Source organism: Podarcis vaucheri, assembly GCF_965113315.1.
Source record: "Podarcis vaucheri genome assembly, chromosome: 8".
In the NCBI taxonomy this organism is placed as follows: Eukaryota; Metazoa; Chordata; class Lepidosauria; order Squamata; family Lacertidae; genus Podarcis; species Podarcis vaucheri.
Genome location: NC_138766.1, coordinates 10,689,856 through 10,709,418, shown reverse-complemented (window position 1 = coordinate 10,709,418; position 19,563 = coordinate 10,689,856).

Sequence of the window (19,563 nt, the reverse complement as noted above, 5' to 3'; positions counted from 1 at the left end):
CACTGGCCCCGGCCTGGTGGAACGCTCTGTCTCATGAGACCAGGGCCCTGCGGGATCTGATTTCTTTCCGCAGGGCCTGTAAGACAGAATTGTTCCACCTGGCCTTTGGCTCGGAGCCAATTTGATTCCCCCCCTTTCTTTTTCCTTTCTTCTCCTGTGATGAGGCTGCATTTTAATATTCTAATGTTTCGATATTTTAATGTTGTATTTTAATCTTGTTTTTAACTTGTATTCATTCAACTTGTTTTTATTATTGCTTGTTAGCCACCCTGAGCCCGGCCTTGGCTGGGGAGGGCGGGGTATAAATAAAAATTATTATTATTATTATTATTATTATTATTATTATTATTATTATTACAAAATACAGACCTGTGCCTAGAAATCATGGCACAAACAAAAGAGTGGACGACCCCTCAGTTGTATTACTCGTAATACAGGACCTGCAAAAGAATGTAGTGTGGAGTTCAGGAAACTCCAGGCCAGCACCCCCCTCTCTCTGTAGCTCAGTGGTAGAACATCTGCTTTGCATGCTAAAGGTCGCAGGTTCGGTCCCCGGTATTTCCAGTTAGGGCTGGGAAAGATTCTCTGTTGGAAACCCTGGCTATCCACAGCCAGTCCGTGGCGATAATATTGAAGCAGATGAACCGGTGGGTGTGACCAGGGCCTCTCAGGTTCCTGGGCATGGCTAAGCCACTTCTGGCTTTTGAAACCCCAAACCATAATAAACGCAGCCATGGAAAAACGATGTAACATGATAATAAAATCAGGGGCGCGCACACACACACACACACACACAAAAGATGAGTGGAGCATAATTTGAATATTTTTTATTTAACAAATGCTTTTTCTGTGCAAATCTTGAGGGTTAAATCTTGCTTTCATGCAATATCACAGCTGATGTTAAGCAGGCGATAAAATCTGTAGCAGTTAACAAAAAAGGCTTTGTCTTTTACCAAATCACATCTCTTATTTGCTTACATTCGCAGCTCCAAGTTGAAAGAGTGTCTTACAACTGATCTGATGCGCTATTAAAAAAGTTGCAGAACTTATACATTTTAAAAAAAAAACCAAAAGGGGCCCCTTTTGCTTGAGGCGCTGGGCCAAACACTCTCCTGCTCCACCCCTGTTTGGCCCTGGGTCTAACCCAATGTAAAGCAACTTCTTCCATTCCATCTACCCACCCACTGGGCTGTTTTTGGATCTCCTTCACCCTTCCTTTAGCCACTTTTGACTTAAAAATTATTTTGTCCTTCTGGAAACCTTGGAGTTAGAATTGGGGCTTTCTACCTCATAGGAGAAATTCTCACACCAAATCAACCACATCAGTTCCTATTGAATTTAATGGGTATTATTCCCAAGCAAGTGGGGTTAGGACTAAAGCCTGAGCAACCAACTCAAAATAAGGTAAACTCCTAGATTGTCCTGTGGCTTAATAAATAACACCATATCATGGCAGGGAAATTGTATTTTTAACGTGAGCCACTGATGATAACGCAATCTTGAGATAGCAATATGCTCTGAGGAAATCCAAAGACCTAAGGAAAAAGATTCCAGTTTTGTTTTTTTTTTGTTTTTCCCCCTTCTGAGAGAATATCCCAGCAATGGGCCTGGATAGTTTCTGGCTTTCTGCAAGCTGAAGGCTCCTTACCAGCAACTATGAGTAGTAAAGGTAAAGGTAAAGAGACCCCGACCATTAGGTCCAGTCGTGATCGACTCTGGGGTTGCGGCGCTCATCTCGCTTTATTGGCCAAAGGAGCCGGCGTACAGCTTCCAGGTCATGTGGCCAGCATGACTAAGCTGCTTCTGGCAAACCAGAGCAGCGCACGGAAACACCGTTTTACCTTTCCGCCGGAGCGGTACCTATTTATCTACCTGCACTTTGACATGCTTTCAAACTGCTAGGTTGGCAGGAGCTGGGACAGCGCAACGGGAGCTCACCCCGTCGCGGGGATTCGAACCACTGACCTTCTGATTGGCAAGTCCTAGGCTCTGTGGTTTAACCCACAGCGCCACCCGCATCCCATTAACTATGAGGAGCAGTCCTGAGGAATTCAGTGAACTTAACAACAAACATCAACATCTTCACCGTCATGACAGGATTCCCAAAGACATTACATAGGGGGAAGTAAACTTCCTTTTGGGACTGCAAAACTAAATGGCTTTTCAGGCACATGACAGACCCTCATGCAACAAGAAAAAAACATGGCTGACAGACTTTGCTTGGCTTGGTGGATCAAAAGTTGTTCAGGCCTGAATTGGAGCATGAAAATGGCATGTTTAAATATGATTCCAATTTTTTGTGACTTAATAACAGAAATGATGTCTTTATAACAGGAAACTCGATTCTCCCTTCATTCACTGCTAGGTCTTTCCAGCAAACTCCACTTGGCTTTTCCATTCTGACGTAATTTTTTCCATCTCTGTTTCTCCATGGTCTGTGGAGGAAACGGGCCACATTGGAACAGGCCCATGTCTTAGACAGCACACATCTCGTATCACTCATTTCCTCTCCTCTGCCTAGCAAATTACTAAAACACCCCACATGGTGAAACATTAACTTTATGATTTGAAAGGGCTCATTTGGTTTAAACTACAACAGCTTTAGTAGTGGTGGTGATGTGAGGGGAGCACAGCTGCACTGTGATGTAATTAAGTCCCAGGCAAGCTGCTTTATATTTGACTGAAGAGGATTAGGAAGCAAACTTGCCACAGTGTTTGTTACTTTAAGGCTAGGTTGCTGCAATGCACTCTCTTCCCTCGCACTTGATCTGGAGGCTGCAGTTAGTGCAGAATGCTGCAGCACGATTGCTGACAGACTGTCTCACCAGAGTGGTGCATACTCTAGTTATCTCCTGATTGGACTACTGCAATGCACTTTATGTGGGGCTGCCTTTGAAGGTGACTGTCACAGTCTGGTCTACGGGCGATCGAAGTCCCAGCTGAGGATGTCGGGACCGGGGGCAAGATGGCGGGGTGGGAGCAGGAACGAGAGTCCAGAAGCCAGGAGTCCAAGGGTCAGGAAGCAGGGAGTCACAAACTCAAGGGTCTAAGGGTTGAGAAGCAAGGAGTCAAGAAGCTGAGGTCAAAGGATCAAGAAGCAAGAAGTCAAACGCAGGAAGGCAGGAAACGTGTTGCTGTGGGAAAGAGCCGAAGGACAATGCTGACCTTATATCCCTTCCCGGCTCTAGCCACCAGGAGAATCCCTTCTCACAAGTTGCCAAACAGCCTCATCTGTGTGGCCACGCTTTGCCTCTCCAGAACAAATTTAGGAAGGCCCCAGTCCTGCAAAGCCCTACTGGTCACAGGGCCCGGCTCCTGCACGCACTCCTGACAGTGACTCAGAAACTACAACTAATTCAGAATGTGGCAGCTAGACTGGTGACTGAGAGTGGACGGTGAGACCATATAACATCGGTCTTGAAAGACCTATATTGGCTCCCGGTACGTTTCCGAGCACAATTCAAAGCGTTGGTGCTCATGCGATACATAGATTTTACAAAACTAAGGGAAACTGGGGAATCTCACAAGAATATAGGCCAAGTTAATTGTGAAGGACAACAGACTTGATGGGGCAAAAACACCATGTGAGTCACATTGGACCATAGATGTTCTACCGGTGATTTGTAATCAACATAGCAGTGCAACAATCCTTTTTTTATTATACTTCTTATAAGAGAAAGAGAGAAAATTGGGGAGAAGAGAAGGAGTGAAGCAGAGAAAGAATAGGAGAAAGACAAATAAAAAGGATGACATACCTACACTGCAAATGCCCCCTCCAAAAAAAACCCACCCACTTGAACTGCCAAAATTTCTCTTCAATAAATCCTGGGAATGATAGATGCATGGAGGGATTCTTAGTTAAGAATCCCTTCTCACAAGACAACTGCTCCCACAGCCCCCTGAAGGGAGGACATTCTTATTAGTTTAAACAAAGTTGTGGTTTGGGATGAGGAAATACATCAGCTTTGGTTTCCCTCTAGTTTCTTCCAACCTTATGTTCAGTTCCCCACATTTCCATATCAGTTTGTGGTTGTTGTTGTTTTTCTAAAATAGTCTCATGAAAATGTATGAACATTTCAGTGTGAACGTTTCATGTGTCTTTTTGTAGGTAACTTTGCCTAACTTGCATATTTTTCAAAAAGAAAGTTCCCTGATTTTGGTATGTTTCGTTCACTAATATATGCATTTATATGCACAGTTTAGCCTAGTATTTGCATTTTTATTTTTTTTACTGGCTGCTGAACTAGAATTGCAAAATTCAGAGGCATGTGAATTTCGAAACTGGTTGTGTTTTGGTTCTTGGACTATTTCGGAAAGTGCTAATTTGGCACGTTTGCCTCCAAACGTGAACTGGGTTGAATTTCTGAACTGCACGCTTTGCAAAGGTCGGTCTTGCAGCACCTTGGTCTGCTGAGTCTGCAGTGGGAAGGAATCCATCCGTGGGAGGTAGCCACTGCGAAACCTTCTCTTCACACCCTTGCTGTTCATGATAGGAAGGGATGGTATTATTAAGTGGTACTCCTAGAATCAGAGTTTTGAAGGGACCCCAAGGGTTATCTAGTCCAACCCCCTGCAATGCAGGAATATTTGCGATGTGGGGCTCTTTTGCCCCATATAGGGATCCAACCCATGACCCAGAGATTAAGAGTCTCACACTGTAGCTACCCCAGTCATACTTTACCCTAAAGTATGCTGCACCTAACAGCCAATTGTTCTGGCCAGCACAGCTACCCAAACCTGTATTGGCTAAAGTATGGGTAGGCAAACTAAGGCCCGGGGGCTGGATCCGGCCCAATCGCTTTCTCAATCCAGCCCATGGACAGTTCGGGAATCAGCCTGTTTTTACATGAGTAGAATGTGTCCTTTTATTTAAAATGCATCTCTGGGTTATTTGTGGGGCATATATATATATATATATATATATATATATATATATATATATAGTCCGGTCCACCACAAGGTCTGTGGGACAGTGGACCGGCCCCCTGCTGAAAATGTTTGCTGACCCCTGGGCTAAAGTATTTAGGGGAGAGTATTTGTTTAAGTGGCTGGGAGGGGTGTTTAAGTGGCTGGGAGGGTAGGTTTAAGTGGCTGGAAGGGGTGTTTTACTCTTTCCCTTCTACTGCATCTCCCTCTGGCCAGGGGTCCTCCTTGCTGGGTTTATACCCAGCCTCAGAAGACAGATGAACCCTATCAAGTGATCTAAGGAAGAAAGCAATAAATAAATACATAAAATACATACGTCCACTACAAAGCGGCAGGTGTTGCTTGTGTCAAGCAGAACCAGCCAGTTGTCAAGGGCCAGCGAGAATGAAATGCACATGTCTCCCAAGTTAATAGCAAAAGTCCCCATTGATTTCAGTAGATGTGGATTGCACCCACAATAGCCCCATTGCAAGTGTCCCTTGGAAACACGGCAGCCCAGAGAACCATCCGCTTTGTGTCTTGGAGATAAAAGGAGCAGTGCTGGGCAGAGTGCTACAAAGGGTCAAGGTCAGGTGCTGGTCATCTTTTGTTTCTACTGCTATGGCCTTCAAAGTAAGTGAGAAAGACTGACTCATGGCCAGCACTGCCACTCTATAAAGCATAGTCCACAGTGTGATGTGGGACAACCCAACGAAACACAAGACCTTGGCTTGAGACCAGTTTCTCGAGAAAGAAGCTTACAAAGAGACTGACTGACACCCTAACATGTTCATTTGGAAAATATGTCCAGTCAGTTTTATCTGTACAGTGGTACCTCGGGTTAAGTACTTACCGTATTTTTCACTCTATAAGATGCACCAGACCATAAGACGCATCTAGTTTTTGGAGGAGGAAAACAAGAAGAAAAAAATATTCTGAATCTCAGAAGCCACAACAGCAAGAGGGATCACTGCGCAGTGAAAGTAGCAATCCCTCTTGCTTTTCTGGCTTCTGGGATAGCTGCACAGCCTGCATCCGCTCCATAAGATGCACACACATTTCCCCTTACTTTTTAGGAGGGAAAAAGTGAGTCTTATATAGCAAAAAATACGGTAATTCGTTCCGGAGGTCCGTACTTAACCTGAAACTGTTCTTAACCTGAAGCACCACTTTAGCTAATGGGGCCTCCTGCTGCTGCCACGGCGCCTGAGCACGATTTCTGTTCTCATCCTGAAGCAGAGTTCTTAACCTGAAGCACTATTTCTGGGTTAGCAGAGTCTGTAACCTGAAGTGTCTGTTACCTGAAGTGTCTGTAACCTGAGGTACCACTGTATTTGGCTTAAACCCGGCTTAACTAGATTCTGAAGCAGGCTTTAGAAGGCCTGTCCATTCAATCTGCAACAGGGTTTAAATACAACATTCAGAGCTGAATCTCTCTTTGTGTGTGCCAGCCACACACTCAAAAGACCTGGTGCCTTTCTGCTCTTCCCTTGCTACTCACAAATGAGCATGTGTACACCACAGCACATTGGCCATGATCCCAAATTTGAAGCCAGCCTTCTTCTGATTTCCCACATCCAGGCACATCCTCGTCAATAAAGGTTTCAGATTCCCAAGTTCCATCAGCCCAAACCAGCTTAGCCAATGGTTGGGGTTGTAGTCCAACACCTTCAAGGTTGGGGAAAGTTGACATAGGCGACATCCGCACTTTCCATTTAAAGCACTATGTTACCACATTACCAGTCTTTGCTTCTCCCAGAGACTCCTGGGAACAGCAGTTTGTTAAAGGTACTGAGAGTTGTTAGGAAACCCATAGCCAACCTCCTCGTGGGGCTACAAGTTTCAGTGTAGTTTAACTATCAATCCCTCTTTGTGGGAATTGTAGTTCTGTGAGACGAATGGGGGTCTCCTAACAGCTCTCAGCACTCTTAACAAACTACAGTGGTACCTCAGGTAACATACGCTTCAGGTTACAGACTCTGCTAACCCAGAAATAGTGCTTCAGGTTAAGAACTTTGCTTCAGGATGAGAACAGAAATCATGCTCCGGTGGCACAGCGGCAGCAGGAGGCCCCATTAGCTAAAGTGGTGCTTCAGGTTATGAACAGTTTCAGGTTAAGAATGGACCTCTGGAACGAATTAAGTACTTAACCTGAGGTACCACTGTACAGTTCCAAGGGATGAAGCGTGACTGTTGAAGTGAAATCAGAGTGCTTTAAAGGCATGGTGTGGCCATTGTGTAACATACAAGTTTTACAGAGCAAAAAAAAGGGGTGACGTGGGTGACGCTGTGGTCTAAACCACTGAGCCTCTTGGGCTTGCCAATCAGAAGGTTGGCGGTTCAAATCCCTGAGACAGGGTGAGCTCCCGTTGCTTTGTCCCAGCTCCTGCCAACCTAGCACTCTGAAAGCATGCCAGCGCAAGTAGATAAATAGGTACCGCTGCAGCGGGAAGGTAAACGGCATTTCTGTGCACTCTGGTTACCATCACTGTGTTCCACTGCACCAGAAGTGGTTTAGTCATGCTGGCCACATGACCCAGAAAGCTGTTCGTGGACAAATGCCAGCTCCCTCAGTCTGAAAGCGAAATGAGCACCGCAACCCCATAGTCGCCTTTGACTGGACTTAACCATCCAGGGGTCCTTTACCTTTACCATTTTACCTTTAAAAAGAGTCTTAATTCCAAGAAAAACCCAATTTCCACCATGCTGCTTTCTTTTTTAAAAAATGGGGATGGGGAAATAGCATGCATGTGTTTCTATTGAGTAAGGCTCAAGTACAAAAAAGGAAAGGTTGAAAGAATTTAGCTCTAAATGACTGCGGATCTTATATGTTTGTATATGGTTAACAGTGCAGTTCCACCTATGTCTACTCAGAAGGAAGGCCCATTGAATTTAATGGGTGCTTATGCCCAGAGAGGTGGGTATAGGATTGCAGCCTAAGATAACCAAAGAGTTAAAAAATATATAAAACCATAAAATGATATTTTTTGAACAATAACATTCCTGCGATAGAAGTTCTTATCAGCGTGTTGCACTGTACTTGGCAAACAAGCCTTTTTACCTTTTAAACAAATAATTCATTAGGTAATTAAATTCAAGTGAGATTACTCTAATTAAATATACACTGCAGTGGAATCATAATTTCTATGTGGCCTAGTTAAAGATGAACGATCTCTTATTTCTGACAAAAAAGAGAGAGAGAGAGAGAAAGAGAGAGAGAGAAAGCTTTAAAAGAATTCCCCAGTGACTGGAATAATAGATTTATACACCATCGTGCAGAGGTCACCGCAAGAAAGGAGAGACACCAAACGCAACATAAAGAGACTTTTCATGTCTGGAGATACTAGAATTTCAGGTTTTATTGCTTGGAGTTCTATTAAAAGACTTTGTGGAACCTAGGAGGGAATCAAAATTATCTCTCCAGAGGCGATAAGTTATATAAATATGCGCGCAAACAGAAATGTATCTCTGAAGGTATTAGTTCTGCGTAATTTCCAGGGAGTAGCCAGCTAGGCCTCAGAGGAAACGGCACATCTTAAAATGCTTGGAAGGCTTACACTGGCCAAAATGCAGCAGGACTTGAGTGAAATTAGAAGAACTTTGTAGCCTGTGCTGTGCTCTATGTCCTGGTTCCCTTTAATAGCATTAGGAGTTCAAACCATAAAGACTTTAATCTGGAGAGGAGAAGTTCCAGCTCTGGGCTTTGATCTCCTTCCTCTCGGCTGTTTCAAAGTGACAGTTTGGCTGAATGGCATTCGCCCCTTCCATGTGTAAGACACGAGTCTCCTAGTGTTTGGCAGCTTGCTAGGAGCTACACCTGTACTGCAGGAATTTATGTCACATTGCTCCAGGATGCAATTGATCTGTGATGGCCGCCATGGCAATGCAAACTAATTTTAAAAAGTGCATTAGGAAGCCCAATCAGAATGATGGAGCAAAACAAATATTACAAAAAAAAATCCCTAGCCCAGCTGGTATAGCAATTGTGTGCCTCTGGCCCAGAGAGAAAGAAAGCTGTTGGGGACAGCAGATACATTTTTATTTTATTTTTAAAGCTAAGCAAAAAATATTTTTTACATGTTCCAAACCTAGCAGAGATAATTTTAGACACCGAATGAAAATTATGTTGTTAATTAAAATGAGGTCTACAAAATAGTCACAGGTTTTTTTTTAGTTGAGTAGTCATCTGGCTTTAACAGATTATTAGGTGAATTGATTGATTACATTTTTAGAAACATGCATCTTAAGAAAACATCAGTAGGTGTCCTTTTTTTTTTTTGAGAGATTGAACAAAGTTCCCGGCTATACCTGCAGCGCCATTTTTCATAGTTCCTTTGTGCTTGTTATTACAACAACACACTGCGATCAAAATTAGGTATGCTACTGAAGTGCTCCTGATCCGAATTTAGAAGCCTCAATTTACCTGATCTTGTTTCTGAACTGGAACCAATGGATTGGGAAGGAAACCTCAATTGTTTCATTATTATTTTTTTTAAAAAAAGATGCCTAGATATCTACATTGAGCTCAATAGTGGTTTCAGTTCCTTCCATTTGTGTGTGTGTGTGTGTGTGTGTCACGCACTCCCATTAGTTAAGCAAATGTATTGATAAAGCAGTCTCCTGAAATAATCCTTATGTGATTATAGATTGTATCCAATCAAGATTGCATATGTACAAAGGGCTGCTTCCATTCAAAGAATGAGCTGACACCCAGCTGTTTTTGGATGGTCTCTCAACCCTCTGGAGCAGTTTTTCATGGGCACATAGAAGACTCCAAGAGGAAGAAGGAATTGGGGGGGGGGGAATCACTACACTACTCCTTCTTCAGTCACATCAAGATTCCTTAAAATAGTTTCAAAAAACCAATAAACAAGTTAACCCTTCATTCAGCTTCACCAATTAAAATCTCCGCCTCCCCCAGCAATTGATCAGCTAAAGCTTTAGTTTATTAATCTACTGATTATGGCAATTAAAAGTTGGAGCCAAGCTAGGGAGAAACAGCGGCTTTCTGTGGCATGCAGTTCACGCTACCATTTTGAGGAACAGAATCACTAGACATTAAAATCTTATGGAGCGATCCACCAGGCGATTCTCCACCATAAACCCCAATGGTTTGTGCTGATAAGCTCCCATGACGTCAATGAGACTCACTCAGGAGAACAGCCAGTTGGGCTGCACCTCTGGTGTTTATTTTCTTTCTTTTTTCTTTCTTTTTTTAAGGAGGATTTTTTTATTATTATTATTTATAAATTTTTATTCATACAGCAAGAAAAAAGAAAAAAACACAAATACCAAATTACACACAGTAATAACCATAGACACATAATTTTCTTAACAAACAATAAAACATATATTGGTCTTAACACTAAAGACCCAACCTCCCGTCTATTCCATATTTCGATTTCATATTTCTTATTGCCAATACACACTTTTATCATAATTAAACTTTTTCTTAATATATCTAATTTCTTATATCTACCTTGCAACTATTACTGAAGTTCCTAGAATGCTGCAACAGAATTTAAACAACTATATTTTTCAAATATTCTTTGAAAACCTCCCATTTTGAAACAAATTCCTGTTTTGATTTATTCTTTATTTTTTCTGATAGACCGTCTAATTCGGCATATTCTGTCAGCTTTTGGATCCAATCTTGTATAGAGGGGATTTCATTACTCTTCCATTTTGCCGCGATCAGAATTCTTGCTGCCGTCGCATATAAAAAGATACTCTTTCTCTTTTGCAGAATATCCAAATCTGTTATTTCCAGGAGACTTGTCCAGTCAAGGAGGAGTTGATAAGTTTTGGAAAGAGTTTTTCTTTTAGAATTTACAAGATCAGATTCGAATCGTGAAATTTCTGTTGAAAACCCCTTTTGTTTGTCAGATTTAAATTTTTCAAATAACTGATGATATTGGAACCAGTCTGAAATGTGTTCTCTTATTTCCGCAAAGTTTTTTAATTTGAGTTGGTTGTCTTCATTTTTTAGAAGTGTTTTGTATGTTGGCCAGCTTTCCTGGGTATTTTTCCATTTTACTGCTATGGCTTCTATTGGAGAGGTCCACCACGGGACTTAAGGTTTCATCAGGTCTTTATATTTTTCCCATACAGCAAAGAGTGACTTTCTTATTATATGGTTGGTAAAAATTTTGTGAATTTTCACTTTTCCATATATCAGGTAGGCATGCCATCCCCAACAGTTGTCAAAACCTTCAGGTCCAGGAGGTCCAGATCCTGCAACGTGCACCAATCTTTTAGCCAGGTGAAACAGGCTGCCTCGTAGTAAAGTTTTAGGTCGGGTAGAGAAAAGCCTCCTCTCTCTTTTATGTCTATTAAGATCAGGTGTTTATTTTCTATTGCTTACTGCCTTGAATGTTCTGTAGAAACTTGACTAAAAAATTATTCATAAAAAAAAACCGCAGATAAAATTATGTACTGAAATTGATAGCACAAGTCAGAACAAGTCAAACATACCCTAATCTCATTGGGGAATTGGTGCTTTAGTGCGGCAGATTGGACCATGAACTAGTTCTTGGACTATGTGTTCTTCAACATTAAGGCCACTGTTCTCTCAACCTCCCAATTTACCACCCTTCTGAAATCATGAAGAAAAGACAATAATAGTACTGTAGCCTAAAAAACAGATGACAGTCTATCAGTGGACCTGTTGTTTCAGATTTCTCTGGAGAATACTGGAATAGATGGATACAGGACTAGCAACTTATGTTCTGATAAAAAAGAGAGAATAGGGTCATTTTAAAGGGGTTAGTTATACAATGGTGTGTCGCCAGACGAAATTAATTCGTTCCACGAGTTTTTTCGTCTTCTAGTTTTTTTCGTCTTGCGAAGCACGGTGTCGGAAAAGCTTCAAAAATCACCAAAGTCTTCAAAAACCTCAAAAAAGGCTACCACACCGCGTGCTATGAGTTACTCCTCGAAGTCAAGTCGCAACTGTATTAACGGTTTTAAGAAAAAGGAAACAAACTTGCAAGACGTTTCCGTCTTGCGAAGCAAGCCCATAGGGAAAATCGTCTTGCGAAGCAACTCAAAAAACCAAAAACCCTTTCGTTTTGTGAGTTTTCCGTCTTGCGAGGCATTCGTCTTGCGAGGTACCACTGTACACTCCCTTGCTTGGCTGTTTCAAAATGCATTTGATGGAAAATATGGATTCGGGACACGGGTGGCGCTGCGGGTTAAACCACAGAGCCTAGGACTTACTGGTTGGCAGTTCAAATCCCCGCGACAGGGTGAGCTCCCGTTGCTCCGTCCCTGCTCCTGCCAACCTAGCAGTTCGAAAGGACCTCAAAGTGCAAGTAGATAAATAGGTACCGCTCCGGCGGGAAGGTAAACGGCATTTCCGTGCGCTGCTCTGGTTCGCCAGAAGCGGCTTAGTGATGCTGGCCTCATTACCCGGAAGCTGTACGCCGGCTCCCTCGGCCAATAAAGCGAGATGAGCGCTGCAACCCCAGAGTCGGTCACGACTGGACCTAATGGTCAGGGGTCCCTTTACCTTTACCTATGGATTCTGCAGAAGTAGACTTTGGGAGCTATCCTATACACAAGAAGCTGGTGTAAAGCCAGCCAGTGTAAATTAAGCTGGTATAAAGTTTCATGAGACCCAAACTCCATTCAGTGCTGCTGGCTGAACCACCCTAAGCCTGGCAGAGGGGAAACAAGCCTTTAAGATAGTGTTGGAGTTGCAGCAGCCATTTTACCAGCTTAATTTATGCCATGTGGAAGATCGGTTTATTTCTTTATTGCATTTAAATCCCACCTTTTATACAAGGAGCTCCCCCTCTCCATTTAATCCCCACAATAACCCTAAGAGGTAGATTAGGCTGAGAGGCAGTGTATGGCGCAAGGTGAGACTAGCTACTCAAATTTATCTACTCTTATTTTCAGATTGAAATGTATGGTTTGCTGTGATGGAAGTTTTCTGTGATGAAAAATACTTAAGATTGAATACCGTATTTTTCGCTCTATAAGACGCACCAGACCACAAGACGCACCTAGTATTTGGAGGAGGAAAACAAGAAAAAAATAATATTCTGAATCTCAGAAGCCAGAACAGCAAGAGGGATTGCTACACAGTGTAAGCAGCAATCCCTCTTGCTGTTCTGGCTTCTGAGATAGCTGCGCAGCCTGCATTCGCTCCATAAGACACACACACATTTCCCCTTACTTTTTAGGAGGGAAAAAGTGAGTCGTATAAAGCAAAAAATACGGTATTCACCTTTTCCTCCCCCAATCCTGCCTAGAACAGGTATTTCACCCAGATGTTGTTTCTTCAGCACCGTGTTTTCTCTGGCTGTTTCTTTTTCCCAGCTTTTGGATTAAGCATATCAGTAATCTCACCAAACAGGGAATCATGTAAATAGCAGATAGCATTGTGCCACTATCCTATGTGACCAATCAGATGTGACTTTGTGATGACATCACAGAGGGTGCAAGGACTGGTTCTATGGATGAAAAAGTATTTCTGTTAATAAATGTGTGTATGTTTGTGCATATAAAAAATATCTGGCTAGTATCATTTGAATGATGATGATGATGATGTTTCGAGAAAAAGGAAATTTGCAGTACCATCTGATGTACAAAACCACAGGTCAGTGGGATATTTTATTATTGTTTCTTCTAGAAATGGCAACTGATGAATTAACATTAATAATGAAAAAACCAAAATTCTAACTGTTAACAGGTTTGAAAAGAAAAGAAAATTTAACTAATTAATAGTCATAATCTAATCCACATTTACTTGGAAGTAAATTCATTGAACATACTTCCAAGTACAGTTCACCCTATGGATGGAAACATAGCCAAAAGTTTGCTATAAGGACATTTTTAGAGACAAAAAGACCATCATGAATTTTTTTCCCCATTCCCTATTATTGTGAATGCCAAACTAGCCCCCACACAAAAACAAGTGTGCTTTTAAACCAACTTCCTCCAAACAAATTGTTGGCACTTGCTAATTAAACCACAAGCACACAGCTGCATTATTACATGTTTAAAATTCTTAATATACTGATTTCAATCAGTTAAGGTACACATACCTGGAAGGAAACTGCACTGAACTCAGTGGGGCTTCTGAGAACACATACACTGTAAGACCGTCATCTCTGATTTTTTTTTTTAAAAAGATCCAATTGTCTGTGTTTGCAAAGGGCATGCAAACAGCAACATTTCCAGGTTCAGCCTCAATAAAATCCTCTAGGCACGTTTGCCTGTAATGTCTGCTAGTCGCCTCATAATCCGGATTCCCTGGGCAGTGAACAATTAAGCAAGTTAAACCCATTTTGAAACATAAAATCTGTATCATGCAATTAAATGCAATGCTGAGATCCAGTAGAACACAGAACAGAACCAGAATAAGCATGATAGCAACCTGGTTGTCATGTAGCGCTAAAGGATCTTTTCTTAAGATGCAACACAGTGCCAGAAAACCAGGTCAGTGGTGATATGACATTGGAGAAGTGTGACCAGGAGTGACAATATGCGTTAAAACAGCCCAGAAAGTGGCAGGAAAACATAGTCTTTTGAAAAGATACCCATGCAACGAGAATCACCATTGCCCATCAATTCGTAGCTCTCTCTGTTGGGTGACAAAAGAAGAACGTGTCATCAAGTAGATCTCACTACCTACCACAGCAGGACCTCCTTATCAGATATCTGAGCAGACTGGTAACTTGTCTTCCACGAAGAAGGGCACCTAGGATGGAATATACAATTAGTAGCAGGTTCCAGCTTTGTGCCGTGATGCTCCCCAAAGCCCTGTGAGCCCCTGTGTCATTGCAGAAGAGGAAACTGGCAAGGTTCTACAGCAGCAAAGGAATCAGCATCCCTGTTGAAAATGATCGCAATGGAACGGACCAGTTGAAGACCTTCATGTCATGAACCACAGAACAGAGCAATTGGGCCTCTGAGATGCCTGAATCAAATCAAATCAAATCAAATCAAAACTTTATTAGCAAAGCCAACAGGCCACAGCTGTACAAAAGTTAAAAATGAGAATAGGGATAAAAGGAAGAAAAGAACAGACAAAAGGAGGTCCGTCGGGTGAACAGGTCTGTCACTCAGATGGTGGCCCTCAATTTCACAGCTCTCTCGATGTACCTCGCGACCTTCTCTGTTAGAGATGCCTGAAATAAATAAATAAATAAAAGGCATTCCAATGTGTTAGGCCAAATGAGCTATCCAGCCACTCAACAACTTTGGCCACAGACTCTGGTAAGTTATCACTGGGTGTGACTGTCTACGGGAACGTATCCTGTGGCTGAGGGGTTCTGGAGCAAGGATGGGATACTTTTTTGTGCTGGTGGAGCACATACAGCAGTGAGTAGGGGAACAGGGACTGCATTCTGGTGGACATGGGTGGAGCCAGTCCTGAGTGGGACCTTCTGTCTCTAATTCCCCAGGATCCTCACCACCATAGTACTTCCTACTCACCACCCCCAGTACTCCAAGCAACTCTTTGGCAGACAGTAGGAAATGTAATTGAGCTGAATATCCCAGCTGGAGAAGAAGAAACATATGTGTCAGATGTGATGAGATTGAAGGCAACCATACTTACATCCAGACCTGGAAGGTGGATTTTGGTCAAGAGGATTCGTAGCTCCTGTCAGTCACAAGGGCTGAAATTTCACATCCCTATACCCTTCTGCAGCTGAAGATCTGTCAGGCTCAGGTAGGTTAAGTTCCAGCCTCAGACCATGATGTTGAAGATCAGGGAGTTTTAGGTGGGATATTCTGGCAGTCAGCTTGAAATGCGGAATATTCTGGTTGCATGCCAGTTCAACTTTTTTCAGTTCCTCGCTTTTAAGTAATGGCCTTAGAGAATGGTTTGTTGTTGTCGTTGTTTTGCATTAAGCAAGTTGGACTTGCAGACACACTGCATCATGGGTTGCATAGTTTCACAGACACAGAAACCTGGCATTTTCATGCATGTGTGCTTTATTTGCAAAATTGTGGTGGGGGAATAGGACAATGAAATATGAGAATGCAGATAGCAGAATTTGAAATATTGTGAGGGTTCAGATGTCGTGAGCATGCACAAAACCTACCTATATATGCACGACTAATTAACAATTTCCTTTAAAGTATGTCCACTGTTGGAGTAGCCATCGGGATTTAGAAATGATGGAAATTCAATATTCATACTTGTTCAAGTCCCTCCCTTGTTGCTACTTTGCAGGCCCACTCAGTGTTTAATAGCCAGTCGTTTTAAGTTTTTGGCTTCTGCTTATGTCATATTCAGTATATGGCCTTTTTTATTATGCATGCTGCCTGGATATTTTACATTGCAGGAAGTAGATAAATATGTTCTAAATTAATAAGACTGCAAAATACTATTGGAAGAGGGTTTCATCGGCTTGCATCAAGTGGCAGAGTTTGAGGTTCCATGAAAATGTTAGCGGCATTATTGCAAATGCCATAAAACAGAATGTCAGACTGGATGGGCTCGAGGGTTTTCTCTAGCTCCTCATCCTGTTTCCACTAGTGGTCAGCAAAATGCTTTGAGGACCCATCAACTGAAGGCCATGGCTCCATCGGCTGCTTCTCAGCAGCTCGTATTCAAAAGTGCTCTGTCTCTGAAGCTGGCTGTTCTTTTTAGCTGTCATGCTGAAGAGCTGCTGAAGGATCTCTGACCCAAGATATGACACATGTTCTTTACTTATAGTTGTACGCCATGGCATTCAATAAGCATAAAGAGTAAATGTCAACATTTGATATTTGTATATTGCTTCGTCATGCTTTTAGTAGCATCTTCTACTGTGTTTAATGTGAAATAAAATATTTGGTTACTGTGTGCACACACAGGCACACACATACTTTTGCAAACGAGTTTGGAAAGGCAAATAGTGATCCACAAAGTTTTAAAAATAAATATATACAATGTATACTTGAAATATTGGCCTTCTATATCCCTTCACCATCCCTCCTAATCAGCCACCCCTGGGTGGAGGGAAGAGTGGGATACAAATCTGTTATTAAATTGCTTCACTATACTCTTTTTGGTGCCAGCTAGAAACATTTTTGTTCAGAAAGTCCCCCCCCCCACCTGTAGAATGTGGATGTGTGCTTTAGCCTGTTTCTGGTTTACTGCTGGTTTTATCTTTCAGATGTTTAAAGAGCTGCTGTTATGGTTTTCACTGACAATTTCGTTGTCTGCATGAGATTGTAAACCGCTTGGAGTTTTCTTTTTTACAGTCAAGTGGTGTTTCAATTGTATGAAATGAATAAATACTAAAATATAAACCGTGAGCTCTTTGTGGAGCAGCAAGCGAACTTTCAGCAAAGGCACCAAAACGTTTTTTTTATACCCAGAGAAAGAAAAAAGAACTATATACACCCACAGAGAAAGAGAGAGAGAACCATCGGTGTACACCTAAGGAGCAGTTGCCCCTTTGGTCACTATAAGAAAAACTGTTTAAAGAATTGGTACCGGAGTTTGGCTCTCCTCCGCTTTCCTCCCTGGCTTGTTGCTGTTTTTAAGCTTGTAAGACGGCCTTGCTTTAATCGATTGTAAGCCACCCTTTTCGGCTAAAGAGTAGGGGGTCAAATAAATAAATAAGGCAGACGCAAACAAAATTCGCAAACGCCCGCCCCGAGGAGCTTACAATCTCATTCCAGAACAAGGGCGAGAGAGGAAACAAGGAGGGAAAGCTGGCGAAGCGAAAGAAAGAAAGGAAGAAAGAAAGAAAGAAAGAAAGAGAGAGAGAGAAAGAAAGAAAGAAAGAAAGAAAGAAAGAAAGAAAGAAAGAAAGAAAGGGGGGAAAGAGAGAGCTTCCCCTTCTTGGCGTGCTCACGGAAGCTCGTCTCCCCCGTCTGCTTCTCCACGTGGTTCCTTTTTCCTGCTCCGTCTCCGCCGCTGTTCTCGGTTTCTCTCCGCCGCCTCCTCGCCTCCTGCCGGCTCTTCCCAAGGCGACGGTTGCGCGAAGTCTCGGCAGCGGCCCGCGCGCAGGTTGCGCGACGGCGCACACAGCTTTCCTTGGCTTAGGGCTAGGCGGAGCTGCGGCTGCAGCAGCGACACCTGTGCCACAGGAATCTACGCCGCCTTGCTCCGGGACGCCCGCGCCCGCGCAAGTAAACGCAGCCTAATTAAAATAATACTAATAATTACGCACACAGAGACACAGGCATAATGCAGCCCCGCAGGAACAAGGCGGCAGAACAAATAAAGACAACTGCAGCTGGCACAGCAAATGGGGGGGGGTCTCCTTCCCCTCCTCCCTCTCCTCCACCTCTCCAAAGAGGTTGGGGTGGGAGAGAGACCGGAGCGGCGAGAGCATCTCCAAAGTCGCCTCGGAAAAAGAGCCGGGATCGTCTGCTGGGAGACAAAATGGAAATCATTTGGTTAATTAAGGCTGGATCTATAAACATCGCTGGCTGGAGAGGACGGATAGATGGATCTAGATAGATGAAAATAGATAGATCTGGAGTTCTGGTGCATCTTTAACGCTGTGAAAATAATTATTATTTACATTGGAGCATGCGGCGAAATACAGCCGCTTAGAAATAAGAGTACCATTCACGTTGGGACAAAAAGGCAATTTATAATAATAGTAATCCAGAAACTTATGTTTCAACTCTAGCCCTTTCGAATTCCCAGCCTGTGGATTAATATTTATTTCTTCGCCACCCATGCAAAGTTAGATATCCTTTTCTAAAGTATGTTTATTTAAATGTGAGAGGAAGAGAAAATGCGTTGTTTTGAACTCTCCTGCTAAAATCAAGGGAGGGTGGGAAAGTGCATAACGAGCTGGATCGTGACCTCAAATTTGGATACATTTTAGCCAAGGAGATAGATGGATAGATGAAACTATATATAAAAAACTCTCTGTGAAATATTAAGGTGGGTCGAAGAGACAGAGTGTTTTGTGCGTGTGCATACACACATTTATTTTCTCTCTGCCTCTCTCAGATTTCCTGGTTGTGAACTACAGGCTATCCGGGCTTAGGCAAGAAAGGATCGGGGTGGGCAGAAGAGGGGGGGGGATTAAAATCCTGTTACTGTTATAAAAATATTTCCCAACGTAGAAACTCCGCAGGCGCCCACCTCCCCGCGCTGTGTCCCTCTGTTGGAAGAAAGTTCTACCAACACCGCCGCCCCCCCCCAGCTTCGTTGGAGCTCCTTGAGGCGGGCGTCGTATGGAGCGCAAGAATCGGACCCCTTGAAGTTTTGCAGGAAAGGCCTTGTTTGGCTTGAAAGACGCCCGCGCGGGGAATTAAAAACGGGTGTGGGTGATAGCGGCGGAGATGTCTGCCTGGGATTGTTTGACACACGCCTTGTGCTGTCTGCAAGGGTGAGTGTGCGGGGGGTGGGGCGGTCAGCCCCTTTCTTGGGGTTGGGTGGGGGTAGGGAAGAGAAAGAGAAAGTGTTAAGTAATAATGCGCCTTTAACAAGCCTCATAAATCCGAGCGTGATGAGAAGCGCCCTCCACTCAGCTCGGGCGCGCACGCAAAAGGAAGCCACCGTCCCCCTCCCTCTGCCTCCTCCATCTCCAGCAATTGGGGGGGGGGCGGAGGGCGAGGAGCCATTTAAAAAAATGGAAGATAAACCCGGCCCGATCCACCGCCCCAGTGAAGTTGGAGCGCTCGGGTTCTTCCAGCAGATTCGGGCACGATCCTGCTCAGTAGACCCACACTTTGAAAGCCCAG